The sequence below is a fragment of the Anser brachyrhynchus genome, assembly GCF_964034855.1.
Source record: "Anser brachyrhynchus genome assembly, chromosome: Z".
NCBI classification, from domain to species: domain Eukaryota; kingdom Metazoa; phylum Chordata; class Aves; order Anseriformes; family Anatidae; genus Anser; species Anser brachyrhynchus.
Genome location: NC_137697.1, coordinates 59,520,756 through 59,545,967, shown reverse-complemented (window position 1 = coordinate 59,545,967; position 25,212 = coordinate 59,520,756). Strand labels below are relative to the sequence as shown.

Below are 25,212 nucleotides of genomic sequence, written 5' to 3'. Positions count from 1 at the left end.
ATTTGGGACATTATTTCCCCGGTGTTTCCTGAATACATCTGTAGGAAAGCAGAACATACACACTAGCAGACTCTTAAGGATTACAATAAATCCTCTTTCCCACCTTTTCTTAAGCCCCTTTTATCAGTACATTCTATCCATCAAATTTGAAGTCATGGCAGTCAAGTAAAGTACCCATTGACCTGAAAAGGGAAAACATAACACACATTTTTTAAAAGGTTAAAAAGGAGGACCCAAGGTAATACAGACCTGCCATCCTCACCTGTGTGCCCAGATCATGGAGCACAAAGAGATCATCCTGAAAACCATGTTAATGTATATGGCAGACAAGGAGGTTATTGTAGACAGACAGCATGGCTTCACAAAGGGCAGATTATGCCTGACTAACTTGGTGTCCTTCTATGACAGTGACAGAATTGGCGGACAAAGGAAAAACAACTGATGTCATCTACTTTGACTTGTATAAACACCTTGATAGGTGTTTATACAATAAAAAAATAGAAGGGGTTAAAAATGATAATGTAAATAATGAATAAAGAAAAACATCCTAAACAACAAAAAGAATCTCTTAAATCCAAAGCCAATTTAGAATTGTTTTCTACCATCAAAAAAAAAAAGAAAAAAAAAAAAAGAAATCACAAAAACATGAAAGATCTACACTAGTCACGTGAAAATAAATATGGTAATCTTAAAGAGCACAGAAGAGAGCTTTGACAGAAACGCATATCAGCAAAACTATCGCAGTTACTCCGCAGAATATCTGCTCTTGCATTCTCGCGTCTTTAACAACTGTACATGACTCTGCATTTCACAAACTTGCATTTTTAATATGGAGCTTATTCTAACATTTCAACTATCAACAATATTGGTAATGCCTAGACTGAGCAGAGCTTTTCTTGAGGATCTTCTCATCCTCAGAGAAGGAATAGGTGAGACCAATTGGCCAAGTCCAACTGCCTGACATAAAACAACGGTAAGTGCCAGGTCCTGCACCTGAGACATAACAAACTCATTCAGTAGTATAGAGGTGGGATAGAGTGGCTGTAAAGTTGCCCAGCAAAAAAGGACCTGAGACTGCTGGTTGACCTCTGGTTGAATAAGAGCCAGCAGTGTTCCCAGGTGGCCAGGAAGTCCAAGGGCATCCTGGCTTTTATCAGAAATAGCAAATCCAGCAGAACTAGGGAAGTGACTTTCCCACTGTACTTGGCACTGGTGAGGCTGCACCTCAACTATTGTGTTCAGTTCTGGGCCCCTTACTACAAGAAGGATACGGAGTTGCTGGAACGCATTCAGAGAACAGCAATGAAGCTGGTGAAGGGACAAGACTTATGAAGAGTGACTGAGGGCAGTGGGGTTCTTTAGTCTGAGGAGACTGAGAGGGGACATCCTTGCTCTCTACAATTACCTGAAAGGTGGCTGCAATGAAGATGGTGTTGGTCTCTTTTCTCAGGTGATTAAGTGATAGGATGAGAGGAAATGGACTCAAGTTACTCTCAAAAAAGTTTAGACTGTATACAAGGAAGCAGCCTCAAGTTGCAACTGGAATAATTTAAATTGGGCATTAGGAAGAATTTCTTCATGGAATGGGTGGTTAGGCACTGGAATGGGCTGCCCAGGGAAGTGGTGTAGTCACCATCCCTGGAGGTATTCAAAAGATATGTGGATGTAATACTTAGTGACATGTTTTAGTCGTGGACTTGGTAGAGTCATATTGATGGTTGGACCTGATGGTCTTAAGGGTGTTTTCCAACCTAAATGAATCTATGATTCTATGAATAAGTTATCTGAAGATGCATTTAATTGATGATGACAGGCTATTTACTGGATTGGGAATCAGAAAGATTCCTGGTGAAATTGTGTTGAAAATTCTTTCCTGCTAATTGTTGACTTATTATGCTGAAAAAAAAAATAACATTTATGTCTGTCTTTTTCTCGGGAGAAGAGTATCAAATTTGTTACAAGAACACAGCCAGGACTGATTCCCTAAGAGCTGGGTGGCTTCTTACTCTACTGTTATACTAGTATTCCTAAACATTTCAAGAGAGACTTTATGATAAATTAGAGACAGTCCTTCATGAAAGGAGCTATTAAAAAAGACCAATAAGGTAAGACAGTGTGGTGGTTTTACTCGGGTGGGCGGCCGAGCTCCACCACATCTGCTCTCTCACTCCCCCTCCTCAAAGGGGAAAGGGGAGAAAATACGATGAAAAGGGTTAAAGGGTTGAGATAAGGACAGGGAGATCATGCAGTAATTATCGTGATGGGCAAAACAGACTCAGTATATGGAGATAGTAAGATTTATTACCTATTACTAACAAGCTAGAGAAGTGAGAAACAAAGGAAAGAAACCAAAAGCACCTTCCCCCCCATCCACCCTCTTCCACCTCCTCCCTCCGAGCGGCGCAGGGGAACGGGGGAATGGGGGTTATGATCAGTCTATAGTGCTTCTTCTCTGCCGCTCCTTCTCAGTCACATTTGTCCCCTGTGCTGTGGGGTCCCTCCCACGGCATGCAGTCCTTGCGGAACTGATCCAGCGTGGGCTTCCCACAGGCAGCAGCTCTTCAAGAACTGCTCCAGATATGGGTCCATACCACGGAGTCCATCCCTCAGGAGGAAACTGCTCCAACCTGGGTCCCCCACAGGCAGCAGCTCCTGCCAGGTCACCTGCTCCTGAGTGGTCTCCTCTCCACGGGCTACAGCTCCGGCCTGGAATCTGTTCTGGCCTGGGTCTTCCACAGGCCGCAGCCTCCGTCCGTGCAGATCCACCTGCTCCACCGTGGTCTCCTCCACAGGCTGCAGCGTGGAAACCTGCTCCACTGTGGTACTCCATGGGCTGCAGTGGGACAGGCTGCTTCACCATGGTCCTCACCACAGGCCGCAGGGGACTTCTGGTCCGGCGCCTGGAGCATCTCTCCCCCTCCTTCTTCACTGACCTTGGCGCCTGCAAGGTTGTTCCTCGCTCCTCTCAATCTCCCAGCTGCTGTGTGGCACAGTGGTTTTTTTTGTTTGTTTGTTTTTTCCCTGTCTTAAATATGCTCTCACAGAGGCACAAACAACATCACTTATTGGCTCAGCTCTGGTCAACAGCAGGGCACTTACCTAACATGGGGCAGCTTCTAGATTCTTCTCACAGAAGCCACCCCTGTGGCCCCCTGCTACCAAAACTTTGCCATGTAAACCCACTACAGACAGACACACTTATTATCTTTTATAATAATATTGAAGAAAACACTGCATTTCATATCAGAAAATACTCTTACAGGCAGGATTTTCTTCTAGGTCATCAATATTAATAAAGAACAATTAGATAACTCACATAGAATATTAGTAAAACCAGGGACAGGATGTTTTTCAGTCCTGTAATGCCTATGTGCACCACAAAGCTTCCTTCACTTTAGAAACAAACAAAAAATGTCTTTTTTTCTTTTTAATCTAAAAGCATAATAGTGAAAAATAAATACAAGTATTGGGTCAGCATTTCCAACATCTCTTTAGCAAAGAACTGAAACAGACTGAACAAATAAAAATGTAAAAATGTAGAGACATTAACTTGACTTGAATTCCATCTGCAAAGGGAATAGTGTTAGCCTGTTTCTGATGGGTTATATGCAGGCACATAATATTGCATCTAGTCCCTCTCTGTAGTCCTAATTTACAGGCTTCAGATATTCTCAGTTGAACCACTTCTCTATGCTGCGGCACACCTGGATAATGAATGCAGTAGAAACAATCCAATTGTTTTTAGAAACAGTTAAAAGCAAACAAACAAACAAAACATTTCCTTCATCAGTGGACAGGTAAATTAGTTGTTGCAGCTATACAGGACCCAAAAGCACAGCTATATGTGGTGAAAATACTTGATTTGTTCAGTATTTTCCCCTACCCTTGTAAGATTCGTCTGTGGTTGCTTTTTTGTGTGTGTGTGTGTTTTTGTTTGTTTGTTTGTTTGTTTTGATAAGGACCAAGTGCTCTAATACAATTCTGCACACTTTTTATATATATTTGGCATCAGATCTGTCTTTTTGAAACAGTGAATCACGCTGAATTTATCCATTCAGAGAAATTTAAATGGCAGGCATTCATTTTCATTGCTATGATTTTGTGCAACTTTATGTGTCTAACAATGGGCCTTTTAAAAGCATGAAGACACTAGTAAGTATTTGTCTTGGTCATGACAAAGAGGTCACAGGTCAGACACCACCAATGCTAAAAATATGTAAGTGCAGTGTGCAATTGTGCTTCGGCACTGGGATCTCTCCTTCCTCCCCTCCATTTTACCAGGTGCATAAACAGACTCCAGAATCAACAAGTTGACTTTTCCATGTTTAGTCATCTTGACATTTGTGGAGTTGGATGGCATGTCATGAGTATGGAATTATCAAGATTTGACAGATGAGTACAATCACCAAATACTTCTCTCCATTTGAGCATACCTTCCACTGGAGAGAGCAAGCCAAAAGAATACACTCTGGGTATCCATGCCTCTCCATACGAGATGAGCTTGCATGATGTGAGAGCAGCTGCTGCTATCTGCTTTAATGAATATAAAGTTGAATGTGTCCTAAGATGACAAGGATACTGTAGTCAGTAGGATTTTTAAATCTTAGAAACCACAGTCTCAGGCTTTACCAAAGGGCTAATCAATCTTTTAAAAAGCTGTTGCTGTGTCTAGGCCATCTGAGAATGGAATACCTTTAAGATTGCTCTGTAATTTGCTCTCACTGAGCAACTGTATCAGTATTTCCATACGCTGAAGAAAGGACTAGACTCCAGCAGTCGGATGCCATAAAAGAGCTAAGCAGCACTTTAATTAAAAAAAAAAAAAAAAAAAAAAATCAAATGGGAGGTACATCCACATGTTAACATGAATATTTTGGCACAGAGACTGTCATGGCTCAAACACAGGGTAGCCCCATCTCATAGCTAATCTGAGACACAGGACGAGAATCACACAACCACTGTTTTGGCAGCTATCTCACCTGCTGCTTTCAGGCATTTTCAACAGCTAACTCTGCTGTGCTGGAACTCATCCACCACTGGTTCTGTTATACAATAGTATCTTTAGATTTCACCTGGTCACCTCAGTCGTCTTGACCATGTGTTAAGTTTATCTTCCAAATTCTTATAAAATAAACAGTCTTCCATATAAACTTCTAGGCCTTGCTGAATCTTTAGTTTCCCCTGGAAAGCTCCCAGGACACAAGTAATTCATACAATTGTAGAACAGCGTAGGTTGGAAGGGACCTTCAAGACTATCTAGTTCCAACACCCCTGCAATGAGCAGGGATGTCATCCACTAGGTCAGGTTGCTCAGGGTCTCATTCAACATGGAATTAATTAATTAATTAAGTGATTCTTAATGAGAGGAGGACAACTCTGTATTTCCTCAGGAGGTCATAAAAAACAACAGCTTGACTAACTGTTACAGAATTGAGAAAACAAGGTGTACATATCCACACTGAAGATTTTCTTTTTTAATTTCTTTTGCCTAATTGTATTTTTATTCGGTCAATTCTACTTTTCATTTGCCACAGAAGGGATCTCATTTTAACTGTTAGCTGGCTTGACCAAAATTAGATGGCCACAAGATCCCACAAGCTGGTTTCAATAGCATTAGCGGGCCCCCAGGATCACAACATAGCCCTTAATTTTAATCAAGTTTATTTATTTGATCACTTTGAGGAAAACACAATTTTTCATTCCTTTGGGAAAGAGACATAAAAATACAGGTTAAAAACAAAAACAAACAAACAAAAATAGTATAGCTGTGTCATCAAAGTTCACATGGCAGGAGTAAAAGCAACAGGGAGGCTGGGAGGGAGCAAGACTAAGCTTGCCAGAGAGAAAAAAAAAATATTTAAAGACAATGAGACACCTGGAAATTTTCATTTGTCTTAACTTGACGAAAATTACACTGGGACCAAACATTGCAAACTCTCAGTCATACTCTTTCTGTATCTCTTGCAACAAAGCATCTTAGACTTTCTTCAGTGTGTGCTGCTGTGTTTACATAATGAATTCAGACTCAGTTATTTAATGATAGGAAACACAAACATTTCTTTATCAACTCATTTTGCAAAATATACTGCCTAATTTATCTTTCCCCACCACAATCTTTTACCTTCTCTCTGTTCTTAACCACAAGGTTTCACAGCTAACATTACAAGATGACAAGGGCAACTATCATTGTAACAGGGCAGAACAAAGCAATGGTAATGAGAAGAACTACAGTTAGTTCACTGAGGCTCTGGCAGTGATGAAAGGAGTAAGCTGAGCCTACCTTTCTTCTCCAGATAACAAAGCAATTACAACATGTAAAGTAATACAGAGAAAATAATAATTTACTGGAAAACTGAGAGAACAGCAGGCTCTGAAAATACAAAGAAAAACAACTTGTATAAAAGGTAATTCACTATATCAAAACTTTTTACGAACAGGTGAAATATTAAAAAGTGCTGGGATGCACAGCAAGTGAAAACATTATTTTAAAAAGCTGTTAATTGAAAAATAAATAGATGGATAAATTAGATAGATAGATGATAGATAGATAGATAGATAGATAGATAGATAGATAGATAGATAGATAGATAGATAAAAGGGCTTTACCTGCAAATCCTGCAAATGCATAGCACGTTTTGGTACCACACCATGCAACCCCAGAAAGCAAAGGGCTGTTTGAGGATCTAGAGGTAAAAACTTGATCTGTGGCAACACAGATGTATTGTGAGGAAAAGATGCACTTTAATACACCGCACTCTGGGCATTTTGGCAGGCAGGTGCAGCTCTAAATAAAGTAGAGATAGAATTACTCCTGCTCTACAGCTGGCACGGGGGGGCCTGTCAGAAAGTTCTTGTTTCTTCATGCTCCACAGTTCTTTTGATTCACGTGCAGGGGTGGAAAGCCCGGCAGCCCACCAGCCTGGCAGCCCAACAGCACTGCTCAGGAAGGGCTGGGGCACTGCCCCTTGTCAGCACCAGCCACCTCACGGGAGTTGACCAGCAATGCTTGCAATGCAAGCACCCATCTCACTCACTCCACCTTGCCTTCTGATCCAGCACCTTGGCACTGCTCAGGAGCAACAAGAAAATGACTGAAAGCCTTGGTTAGAAGTGTATGTTCAAGAAGCTTCTACAAAAGAAATTCACCCAGATCAACCTGGAAGCCACCAAATGCTACAGTAACACCAAGGATTTCCTAGGCTCAAGTCCCATGTTTTAGCAGCACAGTGTGGCTTAAAACTAAATTAAAAACAAGCAAGAAAAAAATCTGAGGCACACAAAGGATAAGTAACTGCCTTGGGCTGCTGTGGTGAGTAAACTAAAGAACTGTGGGTACTTCTCGTGCCAGTGTGGGTCTGGTGTTCTGCTCTGAAATCCCTTATCTCGTATTATGGCAACCTCTCCCAGAGTTTTAATGTCCATTAAAATAAGGAATTTCTTCATTGTCTTCTGCAGAGCTGGAATTGCTTTTTTTTTTTTTTTTTTTTCCACATGAAACTTCCTAAATACTCAAAATGAGACAATAATAGCTTCCATGGAAGATGGGTTCCACAGATGGATATCTTCTTCTACTGCCTGGCATGAATTTCAGCACAAGCAGCTGCAAAGAGGAAAGTAACATTAACCCCATATGCCAGGCAAAGGGGTTGAGGCTTTACATAGTACTCCAGCAGACCAGGGCCAGGAATAAATGCCAAGTGACCTTGGTTCCCACCCTATTTCTGAACTTGTTTTATTGCAGAGCATAACCTCTATGAGTCTCAGTTCTCCCACTTGAAAAAATGAGATAATTACACCTCTGTACTTCACAGTGACTGTGTGAAGCTTGAATTAATAATGTTTGCTGAGCGTTGTGTAAGTACAAAAAATTATATAGGCTGCTCAGCATCGAAAAGGGGTCCAGAGTCCAAGATTTTATGGCTCTTGGCCCCATATACAATCCACAACACTTTCCACTCAGGCAGTTGCATCACATAAATCTAAGACTTTAATTTTTTACCATTTAGTATGTGAAATATCCTAGGCAGGAGTTCATTCCAAAATTGATATATATAAAAATAAATAAATCTTTTTTAAAAAGAAAATTATGTGATAATAAAGCAACATTCATAGCTAATATTTTGAGCAGTCTAACTACTAATACTTTTTTTTCTCTGAGGGTGAAGAAGAATTTTCCTCTACCAGTTCTATTTCTCAAATGAATTGTTTTTGTTTTTTTTTCTTCCCAAGATATTGAAAAAGAATAAACCTGATAAAAATGATAAATCTTATAAATATGTAATAGATAGAAGCATATTTATTTACAGAGCAACCCTATGAATATATCACTTCTCCCTTTTTTTTTTCTGTAAGTCCAATAAATGTCACTTTTTATTGGGTGAAAAAGGAAAGAGTACAAGTGTTTTTTGTGTGTGTTTTTATTTGTGGAATCACTTGATACAGAAATAAATAAATAAATAAATAAATAAATAAATAAATAAAGCATTAACTATCCTTAACTTCAAAGTGTACCATGATAAAAAGGATGTAAACACTGTATAAATAGTAACCTCTTAGATCATTAATAACTTCTTGGCCCATTAATTTAGAAAACTCTTTGGGAAATATTAAGAACAATAATAATTTGGCAGATTAAACTGGTTCACAGCTAAGGGTAGGGACTGAAGACAGCTTTAGTACTACACAACGACATGATGGAACCAGTTGTTGTTTCCACATGCCTTCTCTTACAGCATCATCCAAGGAAGATTAATTGTTCTTTGTTATATAGTTTAAGAGCTGGCAAGACACTTCTTAATTTCCCTTCCAGTCATGCTCAGAGTGTAGCTCTCCAAAACATATCCAGTTCTTTCCTTTCCTGGGGCTGGGTAAGGGAGAGAAATCCTGAGTACACTTAAATAAAACTCTCCTTGAAAACAAATAATAATTTAAACAACATCTCTTCTGCAATATATTTTCCATCCCACTGTTTTCCAGTGTAATTTACAAATGTCAGAAACACAGCAAAAAAAATTCCCTGGGAAAAAATTAACTTCATATTTCAGTATTTCTGCTAAAGAAATAGGAAGAATGCCCCAAAGATGATATTCCAGTCTGAACTTCACCCAAACTCTACAATGTTCACAGTAAGGTTTTACTCTGGTCTGCTTGTCTGCGGTGCAAAAATGATTTTTGAATAAAAGATGTCCTTTTTTGGTTGTTTTGCTTTGTTTATTTGTGTAGGTCAGAATGATGTTTGGGCACTATTTCCCGCCACCACCACCAATAATATCATATTAACAGTTTAAATTCTTGATGTTGTTAGCTCTTTGAAATAGACAAAAGCTAAGTTTTTGCATTGGGCAGGCCAATGTTTCCGCAGAATTACAGTCATGAAATTACACCAGTAGTGTTACAGTGTATAAAGAATTTTTAGCTAGGACACATTCCCTACAAAAGTCCTTGACACTTTTGTAGGATCTAGTTTTCCCTTTTTTTTCATTTGAAAATAAAATACTCCAGCTGGCAAACAATACTGTTACTAATACTAGTGAACCTCAATGTTTATTTTTAAAGAAAAATGCACAAAAACAAGGACCATTATGTTACCCTGAACCTTACTGTTTCACCGGTAGCTTTTAATATGCATTGATAGCTGCTAGTGTAAAGCCGTAGTTAATTTGAAAATAACGATGTAAAAGTACACACAACTTGGCTTGAACCAAGTCAGTTTTTTTCACTTCACAAAATGAAGGAAGGCTTTGTTAACACTGACAGACTTTAGCCAGATTATTCTTGGTGGTTGAATATACAACAGTACTATTATATAAGAAGCTGGAAGAAAGGGATCTAATATAAAGTGAAATATTTCTTCTCCCTTTGAGCCAGTCAGACTTTCCAAAGAATACATCAACTGGAATTTGATTTAGCTTGCTGTAGTAAAGTCGTTAGGAGGAGTATCTGTTACATTTCTGGTTATAAACAATAAATATGACACAAACATGTTTAACTTTACATTTCTGTTTGCTTCATAAGCCATGCTGGAAAAATGCGAACTACAAAATGTACACAATTTTTACTTCAGCCTTTACATTCCAGTTGGACAGTGGATTAACCTACTTCCCAGAAGGTAACTATCCTTTAATGGGAAAAATGACCTCTTTCTGAAGTACTGAGGGGGGAAAAGCTGTGTAAGAGTTATCTGATTAACCAGGTGTTTTACAGGGAATATATTTCATCAGCTGAAGAGATGGAATGAAATTTAAAACTCCTAATTGTTTTTTTTTTTTTTCTGGAACATCTCAGATTTCCTCCCAAAACAAGCACATTTCAACACTGAAAGGAGGCTGTAAATTATTGCGATAATGTCACAATAAAATAAAAGTCACATGCTTGAAATCAGCTTGGTGAAAATATAAGGAAGTGCCAGATACAGAAGTACCTGACATGTTGTGCACATCACTCTATTAGTCCCAGGGAGACTGTATCTTTAAACGAGAGAGTGTTTCAGTTTCCATGCATTGTCTGGTTCCTGTCTCCTTCCACATTCCATATGTCAGCTTTGTAACTATTACTTGAGCTAATCTGAAAGAAATAACCTACCTATTCATGAGAAGTCTGAACATTTCACTTAAGATTACATTTCTTCCTTTCCATGTCAGGAGCGATAAGCAGAACCCAATACCCTGAGCAGAGAAATGATAATTCAAACAGAAAGAAAATACTCTTGACATTTTAACAATAACAAGTTATTAATATAATTCACTCCAGTTGAAAGAAAGTGGAATACATTTACAATGCAACTGAATAAAGGTTAAGTGTATTTTGTGTTTTGCTCTGCATTAGTTATAAATATCTGTCATATCAAATCCTAGACTAGTTGTAAGCACCCTCTTAAAATCTATGTTTCTAGCAGAAAGGAAAGTATTTTTAAACACCCTTTCTATGAATGACAAAACCCAAAGTAAGTAGACCTCATATGGAACAGCTCAAGAAAAGCTAGCATAGCTACTCTTGGCAGAGTTATTCACACTCTGGGAACATCACTACCTCCTTAAAATAGTTGATATTATTAAGATACAGCACCCCTGCATCAGCTCAGTTAGGATCAGTTCCCCAAAATGAATGTAATGCAGGTCTTTGTCTTCCTTTTTGTTGCTTATTTCATGTTATCCCTTCCTTGTTCCTCTATGAAAACCATACATATTTACACATGAAAATATTTAGCCAAGAAAAACATCACCATAAATTTGTTTATAAGAAATTTTTATAAGGCACATGCAGCAGTTACCTGTTGTATATAATAAAATAAAATAAAATAAAATAATAAAATAAAATAAAATAAAATAAAATAAAATAAAATAAAATAAAATAAAATAAAATAAAATAAAATAAAATAAAATAAAATAAAATAAAATAAAATAAAATAAAATAAAATAAAATAAAATAAAATAAAATAAAATAAAATAAAATAAAATAACATTTTTAGTAACAAATCAAATGCCATTCTCTCTCTCCTTTTAGATTATAAGGGTAATTTAGCTGAAGGAAACATTGTCTTCCTTAAATTTGGAGTTAAATTTTGAAGCCACCAGACTTCTTGGCTCTTTCTTGGGACACTTCCAAACCAGCATTTGAAATGTCCTTTGAAATATCATTTGCTTCTCTAACTTCTTACTGTAAAATTTATGATAAATGTTAGTCTCCCAAAGGAAAGGGAAGAAATGGGCTGGCTCCACCTCCCACTTTCTTTTTTAATTGGTCACTACTGTTATAAACCTTCCATTCTAAAGTTTGGAGATATGACTTGTCATCACTAGCAACAGTCTCATTATTTGGACAAAACAACTGCTCTAGCTTTGGGGGACTTTACTTCATTCAGTATCTCCAGATTCAAAAGCACACTCAGGATGCATACTTCAGGCAGTAAAGTACTTTAATCAAGGACCATGCTCCGCTTGCTACTATTTGCTTTACAAAAAGTCAGAAATACATATAAGGTTGCCTACACACAAACCATCCTCCATATATTTGCTCCCTAAATCCCAATCAGCCACAAACAAATGAGTGGGTGTAACAGAAGAAGGGGTATTTGACAGTAGCATTTCTCTTTCTCTAGCATGCTTTCCCCCTATAGCTCAAAAGTTAAAGCACTTCAGCAAAAATGTGTGGAAAGGACGTTTTACAGAAGGTGGGAGTCCTCAGAGTCACAACAAGAATGGGGATTTATGAAAGATGTTCTTATGAATACAGAAATATTCATCCACTGTAAGGAACAAAACTGAGAAAGCTGAGGAAGCAATTAGAACTGATACAGAAAAAAAAAAAAAAGTTAATGAGTTCAGCTGAAAAACCCGTGCAGTATAGAAGTATGCAAAGGTAATCAGAAAAATGTTTAGTCTGAGAATGGATTTTTTTATTATTATTATTTTGAATTAGAAAGACTATTCCAACATCGATAACACGTATACATGTTTACTTACTGTACTGCTGCAAGCAAATATATCGGCACAATAAGTTGAAGGTTATATTTAAGAAGGTAAGGAAGGCAGCCAGATCTACTAAGGACAGATGTAGCCTGTGTACTGTAGCTCTGAGTAAAGGGGAAACTTGTAACAGTGCAGACATTTGCAAGGCTTTAAAAGTCACCAGCTCTGTTAAGTAAACATCTGCAGAAGCCAGCTGCACATGGACAATGCCAAAGAGTAAGGAGAAAACAAGCCAATAAATTTTTCTTTTTAAATCTAAGATGACAGGCTCAAAGGTTGCTGAACAGCCATTTTTTGCTAGGAGAAAGACACATAAAACTTCTGCAAGAGGAGTAAAAGAGGAAGGTGGAATGAATACAGAATCTACCAACGTGAATGGAAACTATACACATGGGCAAAACAACTTCTTCAGTAGGAAATGCGACTGTGGAATTAAAATAGACAACAACTTAAAGAAACAACTTGCAGCTCTATATCTGCTTCTGCTGCTCTCTGTGAAGTAGAAAATGAAAATCAAAAACAAATCCATCTCACTCCTCTACAACAAAAGGGGAACGGCTTCCCTGCAAAAACAGCAGCTTTCCTGTATGTATGGTACAGGAGTACAGAGAGAGGTATACCAGAGAAGGCAGTGTGAAAAGGTTGGCTTAGACATTCTGTACTCTGCAGGGGTACTGCCACAGGGAGAGTTCTCCATACACATTTGCCTAACCTCAAATAAGGTATTAAGGCCTGGTTTTGTTCAAAGTCCTACACCTTAAAAAATAATCACATACTTACTAACAGATGTTAAGCAGTTGCAGCTAAGGCAACGTATCTGGGGTGGGGTGGGTGGGTGTGGTATTTACTTACAAAGAGAATGCCTCAGCAAGGTGGCAATTCAAGTCTTTCCATGAACACCGAGCGAATGACCTCAATTTCCCGCCCTCTTGGCTGGAGACCCTAGCCTTTGGGCTAAGTAACTAGGTTACAACCATATTGTGAAATCACATTGAACTCTTCTGGCTGGAAAAAGAAAATCACTAGGTAGGAAGAAAGTATTTCTTTAAAAATCAGTATATAAAAAGTTCTTATTAAAATGCACAACTTTAGTTTTTGCAAAATAATAGTAGAGCTCTATTATTGTTTCCTATTTTAAAGAAACTTCGTGTTCTGTGAGAGCCAAGCAATTACTTACTATAATTATTTTACAATACTTTTTCTTTAAAGAACCATTTTGAGATCAAATGCAAAAACATCAATACAAATTGTTTAAAGTATATTTCCTATTCACACTTTCCATTGCACAAACTAATATCTTATTGCATTACATTCCAAGACACATATTGCGGAAAGCACAATGGTATGCCATTCTAAAAATACTTAAAGGTTAAAAGTAAAACCACAAAGTGTTTTTCTGAATGGGAGAAAGGGATTGGAAATCACTGTACAAAGCCAGTGTGTTATAACAGGAAGGTTTGTAAGTGACATGTGGTTTGTAACTATTTTAAGTCATGAAATTGAAATTGATTTAAAAAAAAAAAAGAAAAAAAAAAAATAAAACACCCTCCAGTTGCTATTGTCTCCTAAGGACAATTAGGAAGATGAAAATTATGTTTCATGAGAATTTTAGCATTTTCCTTATACAGAAAGAACAGAGATGAGAGAAATCGGAAAACAATGTTCACATTTTCATAAGCTGATTTTTTATTTAAACACAGGTTTTCCAGATTAGAACCTTTCCATTCCTTTTTTTTAGGAAGTGTTGAGACATTCAGATAATAGAAACTCAGAAGGCAGAACTATTTTTGCATTGTCAAAACTTTGTTGAAAACATATTGATATGAAAGCTTCCTAAAACTAGCCACTCAAACTCAGATATAGGACACTTGCTTTCAGAACTGAAATTAGAGGACAGTATTTTACCCTCGGTATTGTTTGTGATCTTTCGGTCCTTAACAGGTCACAAATACTTGATCATGTTAATTCTTTTAGACTTCCAAAGAGAATCCTACCGGATGTCTGTATTTTGTATAAGGGTTGAAACAGTGATATCACATTAGAGTACAAGCAGTGGCCAAGAACAGAACACAAAACAGGAATGAAATCTGTTTCTTATTGTAGCTCTTTGTAAAGCATTTGTTGACTTTTGTTTGACAAGTTACCTCTGAGGCACAATAGAGCAAAACCATGAATACTACAAGCTTGTCATTGTTTCAAATCACCAAAAGCCCAAACAACTGTATTGAAAGTGTGTCATAATTCATTAAAGATGTTTTACATGACTCACCAATAACCAAAGATGACATACTGCCACTAATAACTTTAACACTAACTGGAGTTATAGATTATTACTGCTAACCATAGTGTCATCTCATGTGCTAGGAGGTAGCCTGCATAGGTTCATCCAGGAAACATCTAACAAAAACAGTCTGGGTTCTCCCAGAAAGAGAACACATTTTTATTTGAGGGTGTCTGTACAACAGTTAAGATGTGATAACTCAGGCTAGCATATCATTGCTCACTTGAAACTGGGTAATGGAACAGCTGTATGGCATTAACAGCTAGCAAAAAAGGAGCTAAAAATATACTTTTATATGCAGGGAGCAAGTCTGTACTTTCCCACATGATGTTACAGCTAACCTTTTTGAAGGTGGCTAACTATAAAATAGCTTGCTGTCTACAAGAGAGCACAGCTCACTGCTGTGGAAATATACCCTACAGGCTTCCTTTCCTTTAGAGCATTTCTAAGACAATTGCTCACCTTAAAAATAATCAAAGAAATACTGGATGACTACAATTACTATGCATACTCTCTCCTTGCAAAAATATCTTCCCATGGTTATCAAAGAGAATGTGGATCAACACCATAGATGATACTAAACTTACTGGAAACAATTGCTGACAATTTTAGTGATAGTTTTTTTGCAAATTTCTAGAGAGGGCAATTGTGTATGAAATACAAAACTAGCAAGAAAGGGAGTTGCAGGAATCAAAATAGATTTGCTATCCTACAGTATTTTTTCTTTTCTATTTCAACTTTATATGCATTTTTTCTCTCTCAGTTCCTTCACTTCATATCTATTTCCATTTCCCTTGCTAATGTTACAAAAATTTCCATAATCTGTGAGTAATCCCATTAAAACTGGAGTATAATAACAATGGGGCAAGTAGCAGTTTATTTTCTATTTCATAACAACAGTGTGTAAAAAACAAAGAATCTTTGTAAAATTCACAAACTAACTTGTTTGCATACCAGATCAAATTGTATAGTGTATTTCCAATATTGTAAGAAAATTAAGGTGCCTTATGAAACATCAGTGATTACTGAATGAATCCCCAGAGATATTACTGCACAATATGTAAGTCAAAACAGTCCTTTCAAACAGAAGGCAAGTTCTGTTACATCACTGGATGCTGGCAGCATGCACAAATAGAAAGATAATTGATTTTAAGAATCCCATTTAATCCCCAGTGCAGAGAATCACTTTTAGGCAACATGTACTTTACACTTGTAAAGTAATATTCATTTAAAACAATGATATGTAATCTGAGATTCTTAAACTTTTGTTTCCATTGATGATTGTTATGTCATAGTACATATAAAAAGTTTTTGCTTGTGCAGACCTTCACACCTTAAATAATGTCATAAAAATAAAACATTTTAAAGTGAATAAAACTTTTTTTTTTCCTTAATTATTAACCTTTCACACTCGGGAAATAGTTAAATAGAAAATTACTATGCACAACTCTAACAAGGGTTTTGTTGTTATTGTTGGGGGACTGGGGAAAAATTTTATTCAGTGGTTCTTTGAAAACTGAACACTGAACTTTTACAAAAATGCATAAGTATGTCCAAATGGTAGTAAAGTCTCCTCATATTGTGCAGCAGTAGATCTCTCCCACCTATAATACTAACTTTTGTTATTATACTAATACAGCACATTAAAATAATTAAGTAAATAATATTACTTCATTTATACACAGGTCTATCCATATATGTATATATAGGTCCTGATATTTCACTATCATAACTTTGGATAACTTGCATGTTTCAGGATTGAGAGGGCAACACAAGACATTTGAATACTCTGCCTGTGATAGTCTACTGTGATATCTGTGATAAACTGTGGTAAATTTGACAGACTGACAGAATGACTGACAGACTTCAGTAACTTATAGGGCACAGGGCCTGGGGTGGGGGGGAGGTGGGAGTCTTCATAAAATCAAGGGAATCACTGAACTATATATTAATACCCAAATCTTAAAGCTGTCATGGGCTGTTTTCTGTTAACATCAGTACTCAACAATAAATAGATGTCACAGTTTATTTAAAAATAAATAAAAAAAAAGGATAGTGAACAAAACAAGAGAAAAGCATTATGCCACAGAGAAAATCCATGGGGCAGCAATGTTTTGTTGCTATATGTAACTCTGGTTGTGTCTTAAAAAGGAGAAAATGTAGCTAGAAATTAAGAAAGAGCAACACAGAATATCCTGAATATCACAGAATATCAAAGGTACAATAGGAGGGAAGGAAGGAAGGAAGGAAGGAAGGAAGGAAGGAAGGAAGGAAGGAAGGAAGGAAGGAAGGAAGGAAGGAAGGAAGGAAGGAAGGAAGGAAGGAAGGAAGGAAGGAAGGAAGGAAGGAAGGAAGGAAGGAAGGAAGGAAGGAAGGAAGGAAAGGAAGGAAGGAAGGAAGGAAGGAAGGAAGGAAGGAAGGAAGGAAGGAAGGAAGGAAGGAAGGAAGGAAGGAAGGAAGGAAGGAAGGAAGGAAGGAAGGAAGGAAGGAAGGAAGGAAGGAAGGAAGGAAGGAAGGAAGGAAGGAAGGAAGGAAGGAAGGAAGGAAGGAAGGAAGGAAGGAAGGAAGGAAGGAAGGAAGGAAGGAAGGAAGGAAGGAAGGAAGGAAGGAAGGAAGGAAGGAAGGAAGGAAGGAAGGAAGGAAGGAAAGGAAGGAAGGAAGGAAAGGAAGGAAGGAAAGAGGAAGGAAAGGAAGGAAAGGAAGGAAAGGAAGGAAAGGAAGGAAAGGAAGGAAAGGAAGGAAAGGAAGGAAAGGAAGGGAGGGAGGGAGGGAGGGAGGGAGGGAGGGAGGAAGGAAGGAAGGAAGGAAGGAAGGAAGGAAGGAAGGAAGGAAGGAAGGAAGGAAGGAAGGAAGGAAGGAAGGAAGGAAGGAAGGAAGGAAGGAAGGAAGGAAGGAAGGAAGGAAGGAAGGAAGGAAGGAAGGAAGGAAGGAAGGAAGGAAGGAAGGAAGGAAGGAAGGAAGGAAGGAAGGAAGGAAGGAAGGAAGGAAGGAAGGACCCGCAAGGTCAAATGAAAACCAAGCAAAACTCCAGTACGTTTTAAGAATTCCATAAACTGGATTTGAGATCTACAGTTATAAACTAAGAGGTAGGTTACAAGACACCAAATATAGGTGCATTTCTGGAAAAAAAAAAAAAACTTAGTTCTTGTTTTCTGTTGATACTTGATAGATTGAATAATATGATTTATAAAATCCCAAAGGACATACTCCCTTTAAAGTAATGACACAATGGACAGAAACAAAAATAACTGAAAAAACTGCCACTCTTAAAAAGATAATTTCCTTTTATTTATGACTTACTAACTAGAAATAAAGCAATCACACTCTGAAAACAAACAAAAAAACGAATAGAAAATAATTGTTTTCCTGTTTGAAAACAGCAGCCCCAGCATTATGCAATTTAGTATATTGAAGTCACCCCTCAAAACAACTTTCTTGCCCCACTTTGTTCAAGTTACTGCTAATAATCAAGGTATCTCATTCTCTCTTTCTCCAGCTATTTTAGTCAGTTATTTTGGATTCTGTCAATGACAAACTTCAGCCATCTTTCAGTTCTAGTTAGTTATATGGAGTTAATATATAACCTTTTCAAAAGCAATGTGTTGAAAACATTCTTCCAAACCATTGGCTGCTATTGAAATATCAGCTCTTTCACATTAAGTTATATTATGATGATGCTTTATCTCTTCACAATGTAACTATCTTCTGAGAGATGAAGGATGCTTCCAATCCTTTGCCATTGAATCAAATTCTGAATACCTTCATGTTTTTTTTCTGGCTCCTACTCATTAGTTTGGCATTGCACACAGTCCTGTTTAACTCCTGGGTGTTTTGTATAGTCAGGCCATCTTGGCATGATTATGGCTCCTGTATGTACTGGAGTTATTACTGTAGTACTATAATATGTGCTGTCAACTGGGAATTACCAAACCAGCTAAGATAAAATAACTGTAATCCTGCACCTTCATTAAAACTGGATTCAGATTGTCACTATCAAAGAGGAGGAAGCATAGGAAAGGATCTAACACCACACCTATCTGCTGAAGGCTTTAGTTCCTGGTCATCTCAAAGATTTCTTGTTTGGTCTGGAGCTGTGCCTCTTACAACCATAAATATGCAAGCATTTGCTGATAAAGTATCTCATCAGATTTGCAAAGATTACTAGAAGTCTGTTTGTATATCACTGACATTCAATATTATGCAAGCACCAAATCTGGCATTTTTAAAAAATTCAGTGCATATGTATCTCCAGAAGCCTCTATGGCTTGGAAATGTTGGAAGTTCTGTTCTCACCTGTTTACAGCTGGTGATGACATTGCCAGAGCTACTTCACTGAAATGTTTAGAAGATAATTTTACCCAACCATAATGTATAACTGCCCTACACAGTCATCCTCTAGTAAAGTTATTTTGTTTGAGTAGCTTCTGGCAATACTTCTTCGGGATTCACTTTGAAAGGAAAGAGAAGTGGCTTTTTCTTTTTTTTTTAATACTAAACATCTCCTTTCCTATTTTGGGCGCAAAGGTGGAAAGATTAAACACTTTACTAATAAAACATACTTCTACCTCTCCATCACTACCCAAAATCTCCACCAGTGGAGATCCTGGATTAACTGCTTTTATAGAAGTCCAAAATCCATCAGCCTATAAAATAAATGGTTCAAATACAATTACTGTGCTGTTTGTAGAAATATCTATCAGGTTGTTTCAGAAAGTTCCTATATGCCAAGGGTCCATTTATTAAAGTAGGATCCATGTGCCACATGAGAGAAACAACACTTCCCTGCAGCATCTCACTAATAGAACAGTCACAGAGGTGTCTGTTAAAGACTCATGAATGCTGTGGGGAAAGAGAATGATAGTATGACCTCCCAAAAAGGTCTGAAAGACATATCAAAGGCACCTGAGCTGATGGTGTGGATTGACTGAGAAAGCAGAAATCCAAACAAAGCTCAAAAGGCACTTTCAATTTCAGACCTTTATGGTTTGTCTGAGAATTGAAGGAAGAATTAGGAACATGTATATTGAATAAAAGCAAAATGGCATTTTTAAAGAGAAACGTCTGATCTTATTGAATGTAGTTTTAAAATAAAATTGAAAACCTCATTAATTTTTCCCTGCTGGGCAAGTAGCCACAATTATTTTATGTATCCAAATGCATCCCTTTTTCCAATGAAAACAACAGGCAGTGTCCCTCCCATAATTAACATTAGTTAGGAGAAGCAGTAGAGTCTGATGAATAATATTTACTATTTTTATTGCAACATAACAGGAAATACCTTTAAAAAAAAAAAAGAGTTTTTATAAATTTATTATATAAGGCTGAGGCACTCTAAAATTAAAAACTCTTAAAGAAAATCAATAGAGGTCTCCTAAAAAACATACTTAATTTTTCAAGGGGAATAAATAGTTTTGGAGTAAAAGTTACTCAATCAGCATGCTCTTCTGTTTTGTTTTGTACCCAAGACACTGTGTTCAGAACTAAATGCATCTTTTGATTCCACACTAAACTTACGGTTTCCACTGGAGACAACTCTCTGAATTCTCTCTTTTTTTTTTCTTTTTTTTTTTTTACAATGATCAGAATTAAGTTAGCAGAAAGTGACATCTGGATGTAGGTTTTTTGATGTCTATCTTACACAGTACCTTGCAGGTGATGAATATTCAAGAAATTTTCTCCTGCTAAGCAATCTCAATTAACCTGTCTCTCACATCATAATCAGAGAAATGGTTTGCATTCTTGACAGGAAATAGACAGAGTCCCAGAAATCCATTGCCTGCCAGAATTTAAACTTCCCACAGTTCAGAGAAGAAATCACTCAAAATTTACTACCAATGCTACAACCAGGTTGCAATAAATGTTACTTTGAATTAGAAGTGCTTTAATTTACCATGACTTTTGCACTTCTAGGCACCTTGTTGGGGTTCCACTGTTAATATTAACTGAAGCAGATAGCTCTTTTGTTACTCAATAATGGTCCTATTCAACAGAAATTGAATTTCCACAGCTGCCAAGCACTGCAGACTCTTAAGGTTGGGTACTCACAGAACTTAATCCTAATGCAACTGATAGAATTTCCTCCTCAGGCCTCGTAACTTTCTCCAGGATTCCCATACCATCTCAGATGGTCTTCCATAACCAACTCATCTAGATCTACAGAGATGAACCATATCCAGGTAAGAGATTGCATTGTTTCTTGAACTATCAACACGTCTCTCAATTTCAAAATTTCCAGGTACTTCGAGACACAAGTGGGCTACAAATCTGGCATGAAAATGTTTCATTAAACTCTAAAGAAGCTGATGAAAGCACACTCTTTTTATTGAGCTGATAACAAATAACTGGAAGGCATGCATTTTCAATGCTTTCACTCCCACTTTTTGTCAAAGTGTATTAAAGTTTTGTTCTCCCTCCCCTTCCATTCCCCCCAGTATGTTTCTCAAGATACAGGATTCCTACTTTATTAGGAAGTATCCAGAACTCAGTTAAAACTGAAGATGCCCTCACCCATTTCATGTCCATAGGTGTTTTGGGTTAGACAATTAATGTCAGGACATGGAACTAAAATTTCGTTCTTTAAGCTGACATTTCTTATGATGGAAGTGATTTCTGATAAATATCATAGAATCATAGAATACCTTGAGTTGGAAGGATGATCCACAAGGTTCATCAAGTCCAACTCCTGGCCCCACACAGGACCACTAAAAATCAGACTATATGTCAAAGAGCATGGTCCAAATTCTTCTTGAACTTTGACAAGACTACAGGAACTCAAGATAAATTCATTAGGATTACTTCTTTTCTCCTGTACGATAATCTTGACTGAAATTATTAAAACTTCAAAGAGAATATTTTAATATAACACTTGTCGGAAATCTGGCATTTCTGTGGTTGCAGCTCTTCATCTCTTTTCTTACTTTGTCAGTCAACTGTCTTACGGTGGAGTTGCAGAAAGACATCAAGCACCTGCTGAGCATCATAATTTAAGGAGACGGAATGCTATGGTATAAGCATCATTATATAGAAAGCCTTTCTAGCCTTCACAACCTGTTTTCTGCCTGAAAAGCTGACTTGAGCCTACACCTAGACAATTCTCAACCTGTCAGATGGAGGTCTGTCAGAGACCCTGTTGCCACAAATAAGGGAGGACTTATAACAGAAATATCTTATTTCTGTTCCAATAATTAGGAAAGGCCTTTTTTTTTTCTGAAAATATCAGAGACTCAATATCATCAAAATGACATGCAATGTTAAATTTTATCACTGAGACAAAATATAAACAGTTTTACCCTGTTGCTACTCAGTTTTTCTTTACTCCAGATATACACAACATTTCAAAGACTTTAAATTCATGTCAGGGACAGGGATGTTCATTTAGAGAATTAAAGCATTAAAATTAGTATACACAGATTAATAATAATGATAATAATAAACCTAAAAAATCTAATAAAGTAAATTAAATACAAAATAAACAGACCATATAAGTTGATTCATTACCAGAATGAAAATTTATTATATTCATGTAGGAATTCTTGTAAGATTCAGGATCAATCTCATATTTTTCCAGAATCTACTCCAATGTTAGCAAGCACTTCATGGAAAGCACTTATTTATTAATGCTCTTTGTAATTAACATGAATAAGAAGTTTGTTATCTCAGTGTAAGAAAAAATCACTATAATTTAGCAGAAAACATTAATAGACTTCACATATATATGTATATGTTTATATGTACATATGTGTACATATGTATAATATGTATGTGTATATAAAATCACAGAATCATAGAAACATTTAGGTTGGAAAAGACCTTTAAGTTCACCAAGTCCAATCATCAATCAGATCTACAAAATCCCATCACATGGCGGGGTGGAGTGGTGGTTGTGGTGGTGGTATCTGGAAAGGGAATGGGGAAGCAGAAAGAGAGCAAGGTTTTATTTTGACCTTTCTGGGGTAAGCTCTACATATCATAGTCTTTCATATTAAACAAAAAAGTTTAAGCAAAACTGATTTAGTGAAATCAGCTATATGAAAATAAAGACTGGACTGTCACTTGTTTCAGAAGTGAAGTCCTTTCTAAACATCAGAAGACACACATACCTTTGTCTTTTTTATGACATTTTATTTTGTAGCACCGTACACAATGTAGTCTCATTTACATATTGACTGGATTGGCTGTACTAATCAAGAAGCAATACTGTGACCTATTCATGTTTATCTTGTCTATACCCCATATTTCCGTAAGGCTGCCCACCCTGTACTTGTGGAATTCCTACAAGTCAACAAGTTATTTTGTCCTCTCTTGAATTTCATCTTAACACAGATAATCTTTTTAGTCTTTTTTCTCTTACCAATACGACTATGCAAATATCAATAAGTATCATTTTTGACTTTTATGAAAATCTGAACACCCCTAGATCCCTTATGGAACCACAATACATACATCTTTCCATTTCAACACTGAATTTGTGGCAGCAGAGTCCCTAAATGTTGCTGGTTACTACCACAAAATTTTCAAACAAGATGGTGGTATTCTAGCTTCCCTTTTAGGTTATCATATTCAACAGCATCACAAGCTGATGGTTTTTATTGTACCTCCCCCTCCCAAACTGTCACTTGACATATTTTGTTCTCAATATATCGATGTTAGTTAATACTCTTTTTCATGTTTTATTTCAAACACTCAGAATTCTGGGAATTGAAGTAGGTTACTGGTCCATACTTCCTGGATTCCTCCTCCCTGTTTCTTTGTAAAAATTAATACTAAGAAATAAGGTTGCTGTGTTCTAGCACTGCTGTTCCACAGTTGTTCTCAATCATGTCTAAAACCAAACTTCCAACTGTCCTGAAAGTGCTTCAGCCATGTCATTAAACACATTATTTTGAATTTTATCAGACCACACATTTTGAAAATGACTAATTTATCTAAGTGCTCTTTAATCTGTTCTTTCTGCAGTTCAGACAGAACCTTTTGTCATTGGTAGTAACTGTGTTAGCCGTCTGCTCTTGAATGGCCTTTTTGTGAAGACTAAATGCAGCAAGGACTGTTTGATGGTTTGATGGTTTTCAGTTTGTGAAAAGAAGGGGTCTCATTTCCCCTTCAACTTCCTTTAATAATAACAAAATTACAGAACTTACAATTAACTTGTTTAAAGAATGAGTTATTTTCACACTTGATATTTCCAACTACCTAACTTCATCCTGTCTTGTCTTTCTTTGTTATTATACACTCACATCTTACTTTTCTCTTACACCAGACTACCAAATAGAAAGACATTTTGATTTTGCTTGCAAGTCTATCTTGAAGTCAGTAAAGCCATCTGAATTAGCATATTTACTCTTTTTCTCTGTCCTGCGACAGCTCATGCTGTCATCTTTTTTGTTAGTCTTTCCTCTTGTGTGACCAACCTTAAATAACAATTCTGCAAGTTCACTGAAATGTGCTCTCTTGAATTTCATGATCTTTACTTTGCTTTTTCCATTCTTCCCTTCTTAAGGATCATGAAATCTTATTTCACTTTTCACTCACTTTCACTTTACAACCTCAAGCTCTAGATTTGATTTCCCACAACTATCTCCACCTTCTACAGAAAAAGAAAACGTTCACTTGTCAATTCCTGTATTTTCTTGGACAGTCTGAGTCTTTATGTGAATTTGTTAAGATCTTCCACTGAACACTAAGTTTTTCACTTGGTGTTCTCTAAGTTCTCTTTTTGGGTCTGTTATCTGATTAAAGATTTCTGTGTAAACAGATGAAATATTCACCTAGACTTCTAACATGTAATTCCCAACCTTCTCTTCTCAGGAAGTTGTAGAGAGCCATGAGGCTCTTAACCTCCTTTTCTCCAAACTAGACAGCACTAGAGTCCTCAGCCTTACCTCGTAGGACATGCCTTCCAGCCCTTTTATCAGCTTCATTGTCCTCCTTTGGACACATTCAATGACCTTAATATCTTTTTCATATTGTGAAGCCCAGCACTGCACACAATATTCAAGGCGAGGCAGCACCAATGCTAAGCATAGCAGGAAAATCACCTCTTTCGACTGGTTGAGTTTATAACACCCCACAGCTGGGTGCATTCTTGGCTGCCAGGGCACACTGCTGGCTCATGCTGAGCCTGCTGTCACCAGCACCCCCAGGCCCCTTTCTGCTGAGCTGCTCTCCAGCCACTTGTCGCCTAGTCAGTGCCTATGTCCAGAATTACTCCGTCCCGTGTGCAGCACCTGGCATTTTTCTTTGTTGAATTTCATGCTCTTGCTGATTGCCTAGTGCTTCACTTTAAGCAGATCCCTCTGCAAGGCCTCTTGTCCCTCCAGGGAGTTAACAGCACCTCCCAGCTTAGTATCATCAGCAAACTTGCTAAGGGTGCACTCAACTCTTGCATCTAGATCATTAATAAAAAATGTTGAACAGGGTTGGCCCTAAAATTGAGCTTAGGGAACACTACTAAGTGACCAGCCACCA

At 37.2% G+C, this 25,212-nt stretch overlaps 1 long non-coding RNA gene across 3 annotated transcripts in view; it reads right to left on the bottom strand.

Annotated features, from left to right (window-relative positions):
- Nucleotides 1-1,573: 1,573 nt before the first annotated feature.
- The window catches only part of LOC308185625, a 43,308-nt gene continuing 19,669 nt past the window's right edge, over nucleotides 1,574-25,212 (bottom strand). Inside the window, exons 4-5 of one of the 3 annotated variants that reach the window (XR_013943523.1) lie at nucleotides 10,582-10,664; nucleotides 1,574-8,863 (exon numbers count right to left, since the gene is read on the bottom strand). This is a non-coding gene — a long non-coding RNA (uncharacterized lncRNA). Of the gene's footprint in view, nucleotides 10,665-20,652; nucleotides 22,644-25,212 lie in introns of those variants that run through there. The other 2 variants (XR_013943524.1, XR_013943525.1) reach the window with 2 other exon arrangements.